The sequence below is a fragment of the Hemitrygon akajei genome, chromosome 28 (assembly GCF_048418815.1).
Source record: "Hemitrygon akajei chromosome 28, sHemAka1.3, whole genome shotgun sequence".
NCBI lineage: Eukaryota > Metazoa > Chordata > Chondrichthyes > Myliobatiformes > Dasyatidae > Hemitrygon > Hemitrygon akajei.
The window spans coordinates 40,783,142-40,792,417 of record NC_133151.1 but is presented as its reverse complement, the minus strand read 5'-3'; positions in this window follow the sequence as shown (position 1 = coordinate 40,792,417).

Below are 9,276 nucleotides of genomic sequence, written 5' to 3'. Positions count from 1 at the left end.
TTCTCATCAGTTCCCTGGTCCCCGTCAATTCCCTGGTCCCCGTCAGTTCCCTGGTTCTCATCAGTTCCCTGGTCCCCGTTAGTTCCCTGGTTCTCATCAGTTCCCTGGTCCCCGTCAGTTCCCTGGGCCCCGTCAATTCCCTGGTCCCCGTCAGTTCCCTGGTCCCCGTCAATTCTCTGGACCCCGTCAGTTCCCTGGTCCCCGTCATTTCCCTGGTCCCCGTCAATTCCCTGGTCAATGTCAGTTCCCTGGTCCCCGTCAATTCTCTGGTCCCCGTCAGTTCCCTGGTCCCCGTCAGTTCCCTGGTCCCCGTCAATTCCCTGGTCTCCGTCAGTTCCCTGGTCCCCGTCAATTCCCTATTCCCCGTCAGTTCCCTGGTCCCCGTCAATTCTCTGGTCCCCGTCAATTCCCTGGTCCCTGTCAGTTCCCTGGTCCCCGTCAATTCTCTGGTCCCCGTCAGTTCCCTGGTCCCCGTCAGCTCCCTGGTCCCCGTCAATTCCCTGGTCCCCGTCAATTCCCTGGTCCCCGTCAGTTCCCTGGTCCCCGTCAGCTCTCTGGTCCCCATCAGTTCCCTGGTCCCCGTCAGTTCTCTGGTCCCCGTCAGTTCCCTGGTCCCCGTCAGTTCCCTGGTTCCCGTCAGTTCCCTGGTACCCATCAGTTCCCTGGTCCCCGTCAGCTCCCTGGCCCCCGTCAGTTCCCTGGATCCCGTCAGTTCCCTGGTCCCCGTCAGTTCCCTGGTCCCCGTCAGTTCCCTGGTCCCCGTCAATTCCCTGGTCCCCGTCAGTTCCCTGGTCCCCGTCAATTCTCTGGTCCCCGTCAGTTCCCTGGTCCCCGTCAGTTCCCTGGTCCCCGTCAGTTCCCTGGTCCACGTCAGTTCCCTGGTCCCCGTCAATTCCCTGGTCCCCGTCAGTTCCCTGCTCCCCGTCAATGCTCTGGTCCCCGTCAGTTCCCTGGTCCCCGTCAGTTCCCTGGTCCCCGTAAATTCCCTGGTCCCCGTCAGTTCCCTGGTCCCCGTCAATTCCCTGGTCCCCGTCAATTCCCTGGTCCACGTCAGTTCCCTGGTCCCCGTCAGTTCCCTGGTCACCGTCAGCTCCCTGGCCCCCGTCTGTTCCCTGGTCCCCGTCAGTTCCCTGGTACCCGTCAATTCCCTGGTCCCCGTCAATTCCCTGGTACCCATCAGTTCCCTGGTCCCCGTCAGTTCCCTGGTACCCGTCAGTTCTCTGGCCCCGTCAGTTCCCTGGTCCCCGTCAGTTCCCTGGTCCCCGTCAGTTCCCTGGTACCCATCAGTTCCCTGGTCCCCGTCAGTTCCCTGGTACCCGTCAGCTCCCTGGTTCTCATCAGCTCCCTGGTCCCCGTCAGTTCCTTGGTCCCTGTCAATTCCCTGGTTCTCATCAGTTCCCTGCTCCCCGTCAGTTCCCTGGTCCCCGTCAGCTCATGGTCCCCGTCAGTTCCCTGGTCCCCGTCAGCTCCCTGGTCCCCGTTAGCTCCCTGGTCCCCGTCAGTTCCCTGGTCCCCGTCAATTCCCTGTTCCCTGTAAGTTCCCTGGTTCCCGTCAATTCCCTGGTCCCCGTCAATTCCCTGGTCCCCGTCAGTTCCCTGGTCCCCGTCAATTCCCTGGTCCCCGTCAGTTCCCTGGTTCTCATCAGTTCCCTGGTCCCCGTCAATTCCCTGGTCCCCGTCAGTTCCCTGGTCCCCGTCAGTTCCCTGGTTCTCATCAGTTCCCTGGTCCCCGTCAGTTCCCTGGTTCTCATCAGTTCCCTGGTCCCCGTCAATTCCCTGGTCCCCGTCAGTTTCCTGGTCCCCGTCAATTCCCTGGTCCCCGTCAGTTCCCTGGTCCCCGTCAATTCTCTGGTCCCCGTCAGTTCCCTGGTCCCCGTCAGTTCCCTGGTCCCCGTCAGTTCCCTGGTCCCCGTCAATTCCCTGGTCCCCGTCAGTTCCCTGTTCCCCGTCAATTCCCTGGTCCCCGTCAGTTCCCTGGTCCCCGTCAATTCTCTGGTCCCCGTCAATTCCCTGCTCCCCGTCAGTTCCCTGGTCCCCGTCAATTCTCTGGTCCCCGTCAGTTCCCTGGTCCCCGTCAGTTCCCTGGTGCCCGTCAGTTCCCTGGTCCCCGTCAATTCCCTGGTCCACGTCAGTTCCCTGGTCCCCGTCAATTCCCTGGTCCCCGTCAGTTCCCTGTTACCCGTCAATTCTCTGGTCCCCGTCTGTTCCCTGGTCCCCGTCAGTTCCCTGATCCCTGTCAATTCCCTGGTTCTCATCAGTTCCCTGCTCCCCGTCAGTTCGCTGGTCCCCGTCAGCTCCCTGGTCCCCGTCAGTTCCCTGGTCCCCGTCAGCTCCCTGGTCCCCGTCAGCTCCCTGGTCCCCGTCAGTTCCCTGGTCCCCGTCAATTCCCTGGTCCCTATCAGTTCCCTGGTCCCCGTCAATTCCCTGGTCCCCGTCAATTCCCTGGTCCCCGTCAGTTCCCTGGTTCTCATCAGTTCCCTGGTCCCCGTCAGTTCCCTGGTCCACATCAGCTCCCTGGTCCCCGTCAGTTCCCTGGTCCCCGTCAATTCCCTGGTCCCCGTCAGTTCCCTGGTTCTCATCAGTTCCCTGGTCCCCGTCAATTCCCTGGTCCCCGTCAGTTCCCTGGTTCTCATCAGTTCCCTGGTCCCCGTTAGTTCCCTGGTTCTCATCAGTTCCCTGGTCCCCGTCAGTTCCCTGGGCCCCGTCAATTCCCTGGTCCCCGTCAGTTCCCTGGTCCCCGTCAATTCCCTGGACCCCGTCAGTTCCCTGGTCCCCGTCATTTCCCTGGTCCCCGTCAATTCCCTGCTCAATGTCAGTTCCCTGGTCCCCGTCAATTCTCTGGTCCCCGTCAGTTCCCTGGTCCCCGTCAGTTCCCTGGTCCCCGTCAATTCCCTATTCCCCGTCAGTTCCCTGGTCCCCGTCAATTCTCTGGTCCCCGTCAATTCCCTGGTCCCTGTCAGTTCCCTGGTCCCCGTCAATTCTCTGGTCCCTGTCAGTTCCCTGGTCCCCGTCAATTCTCTGGTCCCCGACAGTTCCCTGGTCCCCGTCAATTCTCTGGTCCCCGTCAGTTCCCTGGTCCCCATCAGTTCCCTGGTCCCCGTCAGCTCCCTGGCCCCCGTCAGTTCCCTGGATCCCGTCAGTTCCCTGGTCCCCGTCAGTTCCCTGGTCCCCGTCAGTTCCCTGGTCCCCATCAGTTCCCTGGTCCCCGTCAGCTCCCTGGCCCCCGTCAGTTCCCTGGATCCCGTCAGTTCCCTGGTCCCCGTCAGTTCCCTGGTCCCCGTCAGTTCCCTGGTCCCCGTCAATTCCCTGGTCCCCGTCAGTTCCCTGGTCCCCGTCAATTCTCTGGTCCCCGTCAGTTCCCTGGTCCCCGTCAGTTCCCTGGTCCCCGTCAGTTCCCTGGTCCACGTCAGTTCCCTGGTCCCCGTCAATTCCCTGGTCCCCGTCAGTTCCCTGCTCCCCGTCAATGCTCTGGTCCCCGTCAGTTCCCTGGTCCCCGTCAGTTCCCTGGTCCCCGTAAATTCCCTGGTCCCCGTCAGTTCCCTGGTCCCCGTCAATTCCCTGGTCCCCGTCAATTCCCTGGTCCACGTCAGTTCCCTGGTCCCCGTCAGTTCCCTGGTCACCGTCAGCTCCCTGGCCCCCGTCTGTTCCCTGGTCCCCGTCAGTTCCCTGGTACCCGTCAATTCCCTGGTCCCCGTCAATTCCCTGGTACCCATCAGTTCCCTGGTCCCCGTCAGTTCCCTGGTACCCGTCAGTTCTCTGGCCCCGTCAGTTCCCTGGTCCCCGTCAGTTCCCTGGTCCCCGTCAGTTCCCTGGTACCCATCAGTTCCCTGGTCCCCGTCAGTTCCCTGGTACCCGTCAGCTCCCTGGTTCTCATCAGCTCCCTGGTCCCCGTCAGTTCCTTGGTCCCTGTCAATTCCCTGGTTCTCATCAGTTCCCTGCTCCCCGTCAGTTCCCTGGTCCCCGTCAGCTCATGGTCCCCGTCAGTTCCCTGGTCCCCGTCAGCTCCCTGGTCCCCGTTAGCTCCCTGGTCCCCGTCAGTTCCCTGGTCCCCGTCAATTCCCTGTTCCCTGTAAGTTCCCTGGTCCCCGTCAATTCCCTGGTCCCCGTCAATTCACTGGTCCCCGTCAGTTCCCTGGTCCCCGTCAATTCCCTGGTCCCCGTCAGTTCCCTGGTTCTCATCAGTTCCCTTGTCCCCGTCAATTCCCTGGTCCCCGTCAGTTCCCTGGTCCCCGTCAGTTCCCTGGTTCTCATCAGTTCCCTGGTCCCCGTCAGTTCCCTGGTTCTCATCAGTTCCCTGGTCCCCGTCAATTCCCTGGTCCCCGTCAGTTTCCTGGTCCCCGTCAATTCCCTGGTCCCCGTCAGTTCCCTGGTCCCCGTCAATTCTCTGGTCCCCGTCAGTTCCCTGGTCCCCGTCAGTTCCCTGGTCCCCGTCAGTTCCCTGGTCCCCGTCAATTCCCTGGTCCCCGTCAGTTCCCTGTTCCCCGTCAATTCCCTGGTCCCCGTCAGTTCCCTGGTCCCCGTCAATTCTCTGGTCCCCGTCAATTCCCTGCTCCCCGTCAGTTCCCTGGTCCCCGTCAATTCTCTGGTCCCCGTCAGTTCCCTGGTCCCCGTCAGTTCCCTGGTGCCCGTCAGTTCCCTGGTCCCCGTCAATTCCCTGGTCCACGTCAGTTCCCTGGTCCCCGTCAATTCCCTGGTCCCCGTCAGTTCCCTGTTACCCGTCAATTCTCTGGTCCCCGTCTGTTCCCTGGTCCCCGTCAGTTCCCTGATCCCTGTCAATTCCCTGGTTCTCATCAGTTCCCTGCTCCCCGTCAGTTCGCTGGTCCCCGTCAGCTCCCTGGTCCCCGTCAGTTCCCTGGTCCCCGTCAGCTCCCTGGTCCCCGTCAGCTCCCTGGTCCCCGTCAGTTCCCTGGTCCCCGTCAATTCCCTGGTCCCTATCAGTTCCCTGGTCCCCGTCAATTCCCTGGTCCCCGTCAATTCCCTGGTCCCCGTCAGTTCCCTGGTTCTCATCAGTTCCCTGGTCCCCGTCAGTTCCCTGGTCCACATCAGCTCCCTGGTCCCCGTCAGTTCCCTGGTCCCCGTCAATTCCCTGGTCCCCGTCAGTTCCCTGGTTCTCATCAGTTCCCTGGTCCCCGTCAATTCCCTGGTCCCCGTCAGTTCCCTGGTTCTCATCAGTTCCCTGGTCCCCGTTAGTTCCCTGGTTCTCATCAGTTCCCTGGTCCCCGTCAGTTCCCTGGGCCCCGTCAATTCCCTGGTCCCCGTCAGTTCCCTGGTCCCCGTCAATTCCCTGGACCCCGTCAGTTCCCTGGTCCCCGTCATTTCCCTGGTCCCCGTCAATTCCCTGCTCAATGTCAGTTCCCTGGTCCCCGTCAATTCTCTGGTCCCCGTCAGTTCCCTGGTCCCCGTCAGTTCCCTGGTCCCCGTCAATTCCCTGTACTCCGTCAGTTCCCTGGTCCCCGTCAATTCCCTATTCCCCGTCAGTTCCCTGGTCCCCGTCAATTCTCTGGTCCCCGTCAATTCCCTGGTCCCTGTCAGTTCCCTGGTCCCCGTCAATTCTCTGGTCCCCGACAGTTCCCTGGTCCCCGTCAATTCTCTGGTCCCCGTCAGTTCCCTGGTCCCCATCAGTTCCCTGGTCCCCGTCAGCTCCCTGGCCCCCGTCAGTTCCCTGGATCCCGTCAGTTCCCTGGTCCCCGTCAGTTCCCTGGTCCCCGTCAGTTCCCTGGTCCCCATCAGTTCCCTGGTCCCCGTCAGCTCCCTGGCCCCCGTCAGTTCCCTGGATCCCGTCAGTTCCCTGGTCCCCGTCAGTTCCCTGGTCCCCGTCAGTTCCCTGGTCCCCGTCAGTTCCCTGGTACCCATCAGTTCCCTGGTCCCCGTCAGTTCCCTGGTACCCGTCAGCTCCCTGGTTCTCATCAGCTCCCTGGTCCCCGTCAGTTCCTTGGTCCCTGTCAATTCCCTGGTTCTCATCAGTTCCCTGCTCCCCGTCAGTTCCCTGGTCCCCGTCAGCTCATGGTCCCCGTCAGTTCCCTGGTCCCCGTCAGCTCCCTGGTCCCCGTTAGCTCCCTGGTCCCCGTCAGTTCCCTGGTCCCCGTCAATTCCCTGTTCCCTGTAAGTTCCCTGGTCCCCGTCAATTCCCTGGTCCCCGTCAATTCCCTGGTCCCCGTCAGTTCCCTGGTCCCCGTCAATTCCCTGGTCCCCGTCAGTTCCCTGGTTCTCATCAGTTCCCTGGTCCCCGTCAATTCCCTGGTCCCCGTCAGTTCCCTGGTCCCCGTCAGTTCCCTGGTTCTCATCAGTTCCCTGGTCCCCGTCAGTTCCCTGGTTCTCATCAGTTCCCTGGTCCCCGTCAATTCCCTGGTCCCCGTCAGTTTCCTGGTCCCCGTCAATTCCCTGGTCCCCGTCAGTTCCCTGGTCCCCGTCAATTCTCTGGTCCCCGTCAGTTCCCTGGTCCCCGTCAGTTCCCTGGTCCCCGTCAGTTCCCTGGTCCCCGTCAATTCCCTGGTCCCCGTCAGTTCCCTGTTCCCCGTCAATTCCCTGGTCCCCGTCAGTTCCCTGGTCCCCGTCAATTCTCTGGTCCCCGTCAATTCCCTGCTCCCCGTCAGTTCCCTGGTCCCCGTCAATTCTCTGGTCCCCGTCAGTTCCCTGGTCCCCGTCAGTTCCCTGGTGCCCGTCAGTTCCCTGGTCCCCGTCAATTCCCTGGTCCACGTCAGTTCCCTGGTCCCCGTCAATTCCCTGGTCCCCGTCAGTTCCCTGTTACCCGTCAATTCTCTGGTCCCCGTCTGTTCCCTGGTCCCCGTCAGTTCCCTGGTCCCCGTCAATTCCCTGGTCCCCGTCAGTTCCCTGGTCCCCGTCAGTTCCCTGGTCCCCGTCAGTTCCCTGGTCCCCGTCAATTCCCTGGTCCCCGTCAGTTCCCTGGTCCCCGTCAATTCCCTGGTCCCCGTCAGTTCCCTGGTCCCCGTCAGTTCCCTGGTCCCTGACAGCACAAACTGCATGTACGAATAAATAAGTAAATAATATTGAGAACATCCATTGTAGAGTCCCTGACAGTGAATGAAGTGCCCTGCAGCCCTTCAATTTCCTGCTACAATGTTGACTCGACTGCCCCCACCCTCATTATCTCCTGCCCTCCTCCTTACCCATCTGTGTCCATCTTTTCTTTTTAAATTTTCCCAGACTCCGCTCTTTGCCTTTTTTCGGGAAGCATTCTCTGAGGAACGGAGCCCCCCGTTGGATGTTGGGAGTCATGTACAACAGCGTTGGCCCTTCCTGCCAGGATGTTGTGGGGCCATTGCGTTTCAGCCGTTTTGGAGTGAGCTGGGTCGGGAAATCTGGTTTGCTTCAAAAAGTAATGGACACAGCCCAAGGCATCATGGGTAAAGGCCTTCCCACCATTCAGCACATCTGCAGCATCTATCATCAGGGACCCCAACGACACAGGTCACACTCTCTTCTCGCGAAAAGTCCAGGAGCCTCAGGTCCCACACCACCAGGTTCAGGAACAGTTATTACCCTTCAACCATCAGGCTCCTGAACCAGTGAGGATAACCTCAACTCTGAACTGATTCCATCGGGAAGGAGGTACAGGAGCCTCAGGTCCCACACCTCCAGCTTCAGGAGCAGTTATTACCCCTCAACCATCAGGCTCCTGAACCAGTGAGGATAACCTCAACTCTGAACTGATTCCATCGGGAAGGAGGTACAGGAGCCTCAGGTCCCACACCTCCAGCTTCAGGAGCAGTTATTACCCCTCAACCATCAGGCTCCTGAACCAGTGAGGATAACCTCAACACTGAACTGATTCCATCGGGAAGGAGGTACAGGAGCCTCAGGTCCCACACCACCAGGTTCAGCAACAGTTATTACCCCTCAACCATCAGGCTCCTGAACCAGTGAGGATAACCTCAACTCTGAACTGATTCCATCGGGAAGGAGGTACAGGAGCCTCAGGTCCCACACCTCCAGCTTCAGGAGCAGTTATTACCCCTCAACCATCAGGCTCCTGAACCAGTGAGGATAACCTCAACACTGAACTGATTCCATCGGGAAGGAGGTACAGGAGCCTCAGGTCCCACACCACCAGGTTCAGCAACAGTTATTACCCCTCAACCATCAGGCTCCTGAACCTGTGAGGATAACCTCAATTCTGAACTGATTCCGTCGGGAAGGAGGTACAGGAGCCTCAGGTCCCACACCACCAGGTTCAGCAACAGTTATTACCCCTCAACCATCAGGCTCCTGAACCAGTGAGGATAACCTCAACTCTGAACAGATTCCATCAACCACAGAATCACTTTCAAGGACTCTACACTTCATATTGTCAGTGTTATTTATTTATTGTTTATTTTATTTGTGCAACTTGTCTCCCTTTACACATTCGCCAGACTTTGTTTACGAGTTCTATATTATTTTTTTAAATTCAAGTGACTGCAATGAAAATTAATCTTCAGGTAATCTTAAGACATAAAATATAGAAGCAGAATTAGGCCATTCGGCCCATCGAGCATGATCTGCCATTTCATAATGGCTAATTTATTATCCCCCTTAACCCCGTCGTCTTGCCTTAGAAACACAGAAAACCCACAGCAGAATACAGGCCCTTCAGCCCACAAAGTTAGTCTGAACATGTCCCTACCTTAGAAATTACTAGCCTTACCCATAGCCCTCTATTCTTCTAAGCTCCATGTACCCATCCAAAAGTCTCTTAAAAGACCCTATCGTATCTGCCTCCACCACCGTTGCTGGCAGCCCATTCCACACACTCACCACTCTCTGCGTAAATAACTTACCCCTGGCATCTCCTCAGTACCTATTCCCCAGCACCTTAAAGCTGTGTCCTCTTGTGGCAATCATTTCAGTCCTGGGGAAAAGCCTCTGACTATCCACACAATCAATGCCTCTCATCATCTTGTACACCTCTATCAGGTCACCACTCATCCTCCATCGCTCCAAGGAGAAAAGGCCGAGTTCACTCAACCTATTTTCATAAGGCATGCTCCCCAATCCAGGCAACATCCTTGTAAATCTCCTCTGCACCCTTTCTATGGCTTCCACATCCTTCCTGTAGTGAGGCGACCAGAACTGAGCACAGTACTCCAAGTGGGGTCTGACCAGGGTCCTATATAGCTGCAACATTAGATAGCACATGTCCTCTAAACCAGGCAGCATCCGGGCAAACCTCTGCTGTGCTCTCTCCAAAGCTTGTAATGGGGTGACCAGAACCATATGCCATTGTGACACCCGGGAAAGGTTTCACAGCTAACGCAATGGTCTCTCTGAAGGGGGTTC